The sequence below is a fragment of the Penaeus vannamei genome, chromosome 30 (genome assembly GCF_042767895.1).
Source record: "Penaeus vannamei isolate JL-2024 chromosome 30, ASM4276789v1, whole genome shotgun sequence".
NCBI lineage: Eukaryota > Metazoa > Arthropoda > Malacostraca > Decapoda > Penaeidae > Penaeus > Penaeus vannamei.
In genome coordinates this window covers 32,134,387-32,141,886 of record NC_091578.1, presented here as the reverse complement: position 1 = coordinate 32,141,886, position 7,500 = coordinate 32,134,387, and the positions used below count along the sequence as shown (strand labels likewise).

Below are 7,500 nucleotides of genomic sequence, written 5' to 3'. Positions count from 1 at the left end.
GAACTGATTATGATGATGAATGAAGATAATAAAATCGATAAACTTTATACAAGATGTTCGGCTCACAAAGAAATGGACAGACAAACAGACAGACAGACAAAGACAGACAAACAAAGACAGACAGACAAACAAAGACAGACAGACAAACAAACACAGACAAACAAAGGCAGACAGACAAACAAAGACAGACAAAGACAGACAGACAAACAAACACAGCCAAACAAACACAGACAGACAAACAAAGACAAACAGACAAATAAACACAGACAGACAAACAAACACAGACAAACAAAGACAAACAAAGACAGACAGACAAACAAATAAACAGACAGAAGGAAAGCAAAAGACAAAAAGCATAATAAACGTAGAGGATAGAGAACGAAATTGCTAAATGGATAGCGCGTTTGCACTTTGATTCATAACTGCAATGCGATAGTGTTGACAATGCACTCTACAGCAGATTATTACAATGTGACCCTGGCCTTGCAGAGTAGGGGAGGGGGGAGGGGTGGGAGGGGTGGGAGAGTAGGATAGGGGGGAGGGATGGGAGGAGCAGGGTAAGGGTGGGGTGGGAGAGTAGGGTAGGGGGAGGGGTGGTGGGAGATTGTGAAGGTAGGGTAGGGGGAGGGGGTGGGAAGGGTGGAGAGTAGGGGAGGGGGAGGGGGTGGGAGGAGTAGTAGGGGAGGGGGAGGGGTGGGGGAGGAAGTAGGGGTAGGAGTGGGAGGGGTGGGAGAGTAGGAGTGGGAGGGGGAGGGGTGGGAGAAGTAGGGGGAGGGGGAGGGGTGGGGGAGAGTAGGGTAGGAGGGTGTGAGGGGTGGGAGAGTAGGGGAGGGGGAGGGGTGGAGTAGGGGAGAGGGAGGGGGTGGGGAGAGGAGTAGGGTAAGGGTGAGTGGGGAGGGGTGGGAGAGTAGGGTAGGAGGAGTGGGAGGGATGCGGAGAGTAGGGTAGGGGGAGGGGTGGGGGAGAGTAGGGGTAGGGGGGAGGGGTGGGGGAGAGTAAGGGTAAGGGGTGGGAGAGGTGTGTGAAGGGGAGGGGGTAGGGGTGGGAGAGTAGGGGGAGGGGGGAGGGGTGGGAGAAGAGTAGGGGTAGAGTGGGAGGGGTGGGAGGGAAGTAGGGGGAGGTAGGGGAGAGGTGGGAGAGTAGGCGGGGTAGGAGTGGGAGGGGTGGGAGAGTAGGGTAGGGGAGGGGGTGGGAGATTAGGTGGTAGTGTGGGGAGGGGGGTGAGGGGTGGAGAGAGTAGGATAGGGGACGGGGTGGGGGAGTAGGGTGGTGGGAGGGTGGGAGTAGGTAGGGGGGGAGGGGTGGAGAAGAGTAGGGTAGGGGGGGGAGGGGGTGGGAGAGTAGGGAGTAGGGGAGGGAGAGTAGGGGAGGGGAGTGTGTGAAGGAGAGGAGGGTAGGAGTGGGAGGGTGGGAGAGTAGGGTAGGGAGGGGGTGGGAGGGGGAGGATAGGGAGGGGGTGGGAGGGAGTAGGGTAGGGGGAGGAGGTGGGAGGGGTGCGTGTGAAGGGAGGGGGTGTGAGAGTAGGAGTAGGGAGGGGTGAATAGGGTAGGGGGAGGGTGGGAGAGTAGGGTAAGGGGAGGGGGTGGGAGAGTAGGGGAGGGAGTGGGAGGGGTGGGAGAGTAGGGTAGGGGTGGGAGGGGTGGGAGAGTAGGGTAGGGGGTGGGGTGGGAGAGTAGGGTAGAGAGGGAGGGGTGGGAGAGTAGGGATAGGGGAGTGGGGGGGGAGGTAGGGGGGAGGGGGAGGGGGTGGGAGGAGTAGGGTAGTGGGAGAGGGTGGGACGGGTGTGCGAATGATAGGTGTGTAGAAGGGGTGGGAGGAGGGGTGGGAGGAGGTGAGAAGAGAAAGAGGGTGGATGAGGAGGGAGGAAGAGATAGCGTGGGAGATGAGGGAGAGGGAGGAAAGAAAGAGAAAAGAAGGGGGAGAGAGGATGAAAAGAGGGAAGAGGAAAGAAGAGAGGAGAGGGAGAAGAGGAGAGGGAGAAGGGGGGGAAGCGGGGGGAGGAGAAAGGGAAAAGGGGGAGGAGAAAGGGAGGAAAATTAAGGGAGGAAGTAGACTAGGAGAGGGGGAGATGGAGGAAAGGAAGGAAAATAAGGGAGAGAAGAAGACCCAGAAAGGGAAAATAAGGGAGAGAAAGAAGGGGATAGAGCCAAGAAGAAAAAGAAAGACGAAAGAAGGATAAGAGGCAGAAGGAGGACTAATGAGGAACAAAGAAGAAAAGAAAGAAGACAGACAAAAAAAAGGAATAAAGTAGGACGAAGAGAATCAAGAAGAACCAGATCGACGAATAAAGAAGAGACCCGGACAGACGGAGAGAGGGAGAGAGAGAGAGATAAGAGAGAGAGAGAATCAGATTGGTTAGGGAAGGAAACGGCAAAATTGGTTCTGGGGAACATTGATTAAGAATAAAGACGGGGAAGAGAGCGAGCGAGATAAAGATAAAAGAAAGTCAGTGAGGAAGAAATGTAGAAATGTAGGTTGAGAAAGACTGCGATAAAGAAGGGATGGGAATGAGGGAGGAAGAGGGGAGGGAGGGAGGGAGAGAGAGGGAGAGAGAGGGAGAGAGGGAGAGAAGGAGAGAGAAGGAGAGAGAAGGAGAGAAGGAGAGAGAAGGAGAGAGAAGGAGAGAGGAGAGAGAAGGGGAGAGAGAGAGAGAAGGGGAGAGAGAGAGAAGGGGAGAGAGAGAGAGAGAGCGAGAGAGAGAGAGAGAGAGAGAGAGAGAGACAGAGAGAGAGAGACAGAGAGAGAGAGAGAGAGAGAGAGAGAGAGAGAGAGAGAGAGAGAGAGAGAACAGACCAGCAGACAGACAGAACTACCGAGACGAGACACCGCCAAGCAGAGACAGACAGAGAGAATCGAGAAAAGAAAAAAAGAAAAGGAACAAAGGAATTCACAGAATTTCGTCCAGATTTCCCCCGCAACTCAAAAACCGCAAATTCCGAGGATAAAAATTCCTATCGACTCATTACGTAAACACGCGCCACCTCTCGGCCAGATATCGCAAGTTCATCTCCTCAAAACCCCTTCTGAAATACGTTAGTATATTACGTCATTTTCAGAAGTCGGCGACATTAACGCAATTACCGCGTTTTCTTGTCGTTTTGTTTCGTTTTTCTTCGTTTTATATGGCGTATTTCATCGTAAAAAAAATAAAGTCTTTGGTTTATGTCCGGAGTTCATTCGATCGAAAGTTTTCAAGTGTTTCTTTTCGTCGGGGAATTATTGAAATGAGGAAGAAATGTTATTTTCCATTTCTTGTTATTTTCGCGAAGGCTTTGATGCAGTGCCGAACCTATCTTTTTTTTTTTTTGGACGAGCAGAAATATCATTCGGAACTTTATGGCTTGTTGTATATCATTGGCGCGGAAGACAAAGAAAATATTTTTCTGCTTAAACGTATCCGTATGTAAATCGCTTTTAAAATCGGTATCGCCCAACCTTAGCACGTAAATGACAAGTATATCATCATAATCCTGACAGCCGAATGGAGTTATGCGAATTTCTCCAGAGAATTATTGGAAATTCCGAGTGGAAAGTTAGCATATCCCGCACCGCAAGGCGAACACACCTCCCCTCCTCGACTGCCTCAGCGGGACTAACTCTGTTGCGAATTACCGAGTACATCTCTGACGGCGACCGCGCAGCCAGACGTACGATCATTGTACTTCCAATTACTTAATTCCATCATTAGTTCGTTTAATAAAAATTCGAGATACGTAATTCAGTTCTAATATATGTATGTTATTTAACATCATAAAAATATAGAAACAAAATACAAATGTAGTTTTAGAATCGGTGAATTCAACGCGCGTGACCCGAAAATCTCATGGTAGTAGCCTCCGTATGACAACCTCAGCGACAGTGTGGATCTGACTGTGAGAGAGGAAGGTTGTCGCTCGTCGTGCTGGCCTCCGATCACCCGCGCCCAACCACGTGTGTTCAGAATTATCACACAAAAGAAAATCGTGTTATACCTAAACCAATATATATCTGTGAAGCATAACTGCAAAGTGATTAGTAAGCCATTAAAATCCAGACAGGCAATTAAATAGTTGGAAAATATACATATTGCTCCTGGATTAACTTATACGTTGACAGAGTGAAAAAATCATATTTGTTACTTTTTTAAGTTGATTTTACAAGTGAATTATTGCAATCCGTGGATTTTACCGTCTGCAAAGATCAACACCGCGATTTATCTCCAGGTTATGCTTTATGATGTAAGTAAATTCGATTTAGTTCATTTATCCCCTACACGTGTGATAAAAATCAACTACATTTGAATTACAAATCTAGGGAAAAAAAATGTTTTTGGTGTGCTTATTTCCAAATTTTATTCAGGGCTGTGCTTGTGGACGTTATTCGGAAAAAAGTGATGTATGCGAATGAAAAAATGGAAATGTATTAAGTGTTTGTGCATTTTCTTGACGTGTCTATAATTTCTTTATAGTTTTGTCTCTCATCTTCTTAGTCCTGTCTTTATTTCGGTTTTTTCTTGCGTTGGTTCCCATTTCTTCTTTTCTATCTCATTTTCTTCTTTTTATCATGGATTCCTTTTTCGTATATTGTTTCTTCTCCTTCCCTCTCATAATTTTTCTTATTCTTCGTCTTCCATCTTCCCGTCATATCCTTTCATTTTCTTCTCATCTCCATAGCTCCTCTTTCTCCATTATCTCCCATTATTTCTTTTCTTCCATCTTTATCACCTCTCTCTCTCCATTACCCCCCTTATTTCCTTTCTTCTATCTTTATCACCTCTCTCCATTATCCCCCTTATTTTCTTTCTTCCATCTTTATCACCTCTCTCTCCATTATCCCCCTTATTTCTGTTTTTCCATCTTTATCACCTCTCTCTCCATTATCCCCCTTATTTCTGTTTTTCCATCTTTATCACCTCTCTCTATTATTCCCCTTATATCCTTTCTTCCATCTTTATCGCCTCTCTATTATTCCCCTTATTTTCCTTTATTCCAACTTTATCACCTCTCTCTCTCTCTCCTCCCCTTTAGCCCCGAGATCTAACGTTCGAACGTGTGTGTAGCATCAAGAAGAACGAAAAACCTATCGTATTTTTTTGTGTAGAGTCAAGGGGAGAGCAATTGTGTTGTGTTGTCAAAGTTCCTTTTTTTATTTTACTTTCTTTCTTATTTCTGTTTCCTTTTTTTTTTACTTTCTTTCTTTCTTATTTCTGTTTTTGTGTTGTGTTGTCAATGTTCCTTTTTTATTTTACTTTCTTTCTTATTTCTGTTTCCCTTTTTTTTACTTTCTTTCTTTCTTATATTTCTTTTTTTTTTTCTTGCTTTGAAATGGAGAGTCTTTCAGAAATGGACTTGTTTGAGATTGCAGATATGTGATTTTTTTTCGTTTTTTTTCGTTTTTTTTTTTCTTCACGTGGGGGTGTTATGTGATTTGGGAATATAGGCCTATGGTTGGATCAGAAGTTTATATACGTATGTTATTATAAATGAAAAATATTTTGAGTTCATTCTGGAAAAGGGATTTCTTTATTCTCATTTTTGTTTATTTATTTTGAACTTTTGGTGTATTTCTAGGAACGGTTAAAGAAAGATTTTTAGTTATTCTTCTGAACATATTGAGACTTCGTGCTAACCTAAAACTTTTTTTTTTTTAGAGTTTTTGAAGACGTGGGAAATATTCGGTTTATTTTTATTTTTATTTATTTATTTTTACTGTTGTAAGTGGGGAAAGGGAGAAGGGAGATACATGTGTTCTTTTGACAGTTATTCTGCTTCGTTATATTTTCTTTCAATTTAAACGTAGTGATAAAGAGGAGAAGAATATTGCTTTGCAAGTGGCATACGATAGAACAGTAAATATTGCACGACAGTTGACAGTAAGTTCATTCAGTGAGTGTCAAAGTAGAAAAAAAGGGAAGAAAAAAGATAGAAAAATGCCTGACAGCCTAATAATTAGATTTCTGTACTGTCCCGCACTCAGTTAGTTCACCCCCACCCCCTCCCCACCCCCTGAAAAAAAAGGAAAAAAATAAGTAATAATTTTATTCAAGTTGGGAAATATTTACTGAGAATCGGAATCTTATTCCTCACCCTCAGCCAAGTGTCCATTTTTGGCGTTTTTTTCGTGAAACATCGAGTTCTTTTGATTTTTTAAAAATCTTACTTTCTTCCTTACTTTCTTTATTTAAGTTTTTATTTTTCTTTATTTTATTTATTTATTTATTTATTTATTTATTTATGTATTTATTTATTTATCTTTCCTTTGAATAATGCAGATTTATTTATTTATTTATTTATCTTTACTTTGAATAATGCAGAAACGTGTGTCAGACAGGTTATCGCTTTAGGAGATCAGCTGAGCTACCTGCCGAAGGGAACCTCGTACGTGGACTTCCCGGAGTTTCGGTTCGTGTTTAGTTGCGCCTGGTCGTTATACCCGGTGCCCGGTCGTTATACCCGGTGCCCGGTCGTTATACCCGGTGCCCGGTTCGACGCGGCTTCCTCGGGACCTGTGCTCTTCCTTCTCTTTGTCTCTTGTTCTTCTTTCTCTTATCTTTATTCGTCCTCCTCTTGTTCTTGTTCTTGTTCTCCTTCTCTTTCTCTTATCTTTATTCCTCCTTCTCTTGTTCTTCTTCTTCTTCTTCTCTCTTATCTTTATTCCTCCTTCTCTTGCTCTTCTTCTTCTTCTCTTTCTCTTATCCTTCTTCCTCCTCCTCTTGCTCTTCTTCTTTTTATTCTACTTCTGCTTCTTCGTCTTCTTCCAGGTCCTTTTCTTTTTCTTCCTTTTAGCTTCATTCAGGTGGTATACGGTGAGGGTGAAGAGGAGGAAGAAGAAGAAGAGGATGAGTGGGTGTAGAGGAGGAGGAGGAGGAGGAGGGAAAAGAATAGGAGGAAGAAGAAGAGAGAAAAGAAATAGAAGAAGGAGGAGGCTAGTTAGTTGGCCATGGACGAGAAGTAAAAGTAAAATAGAAGAAAGAAAAGAGAGAGAGAAAGAGGTCATGCAAGTGGACGAGGTTAGAGGTGGCGATGGTTGGTGGTGGGTCATGAGGTGGTTGGTCGTCGTTATGAGTGTGGTCGTTGTGCTGTATCGTTAGGAGTGACGACTGGGTTTAATAGTCGTGGTGGGTCTTAGGTCGTGAGGTGGTTGGTCGTCGTTATGAGTGTGGTCGTCGTGCTGTATTGTTAGAAGTGACGACTGGGTTTAATTGTCGTTCGAAAGGCTCACGAATTTGAGAGAGAAAAAATGTGTTCTCTCTCTCACACGTGTTAGGGTGGTAGGCCTGTATCGGGTGGGACGAGGTAGGAATATTATGTTTTATTTATTTATTTATTTTTACTTTCTATTCTTTTTTTCATTTGCCTTCGGTTCTCTCTTTTTTGGGATTTTTTTGTCTTCTTTCTTATTTTACTTGTATTCTCTTCTGCTTTTCTTCTTCTTTTCGTCTTTTCGTTTATTCTCTTCTGTTTTCGTCTTCTTTCTTTTCTCTTCTTTTCCTCACCTTTCCTCCCGTCCCCTCTCTACGCG

General features: G+C 43.9%; 1 protein-coding gene across 3 annotated transcripts in view; it reads left to right on the top strand.

Moving 5' to 3' along the window:
- The first annotated feature begins 3,857 nt into the window (after nt 1-3,857).
- unc-5 overlaps nt 3,858-7,500 on the top strand; it is a 663,232-nt gene continuing 659,589 nt past the window's right edge. For all 3 annotated transcript variants that reach the window (XM_070143506.1, XM_070143505.1, XM_070143504.1), the window contains exon 1: nt 3,858-4,217. The gene's annotated coding sequence lies outside the window, so the exon portion shown is untranslated. The remainder of the gene's footprint in view (nt 4,218-7,500) is intronic.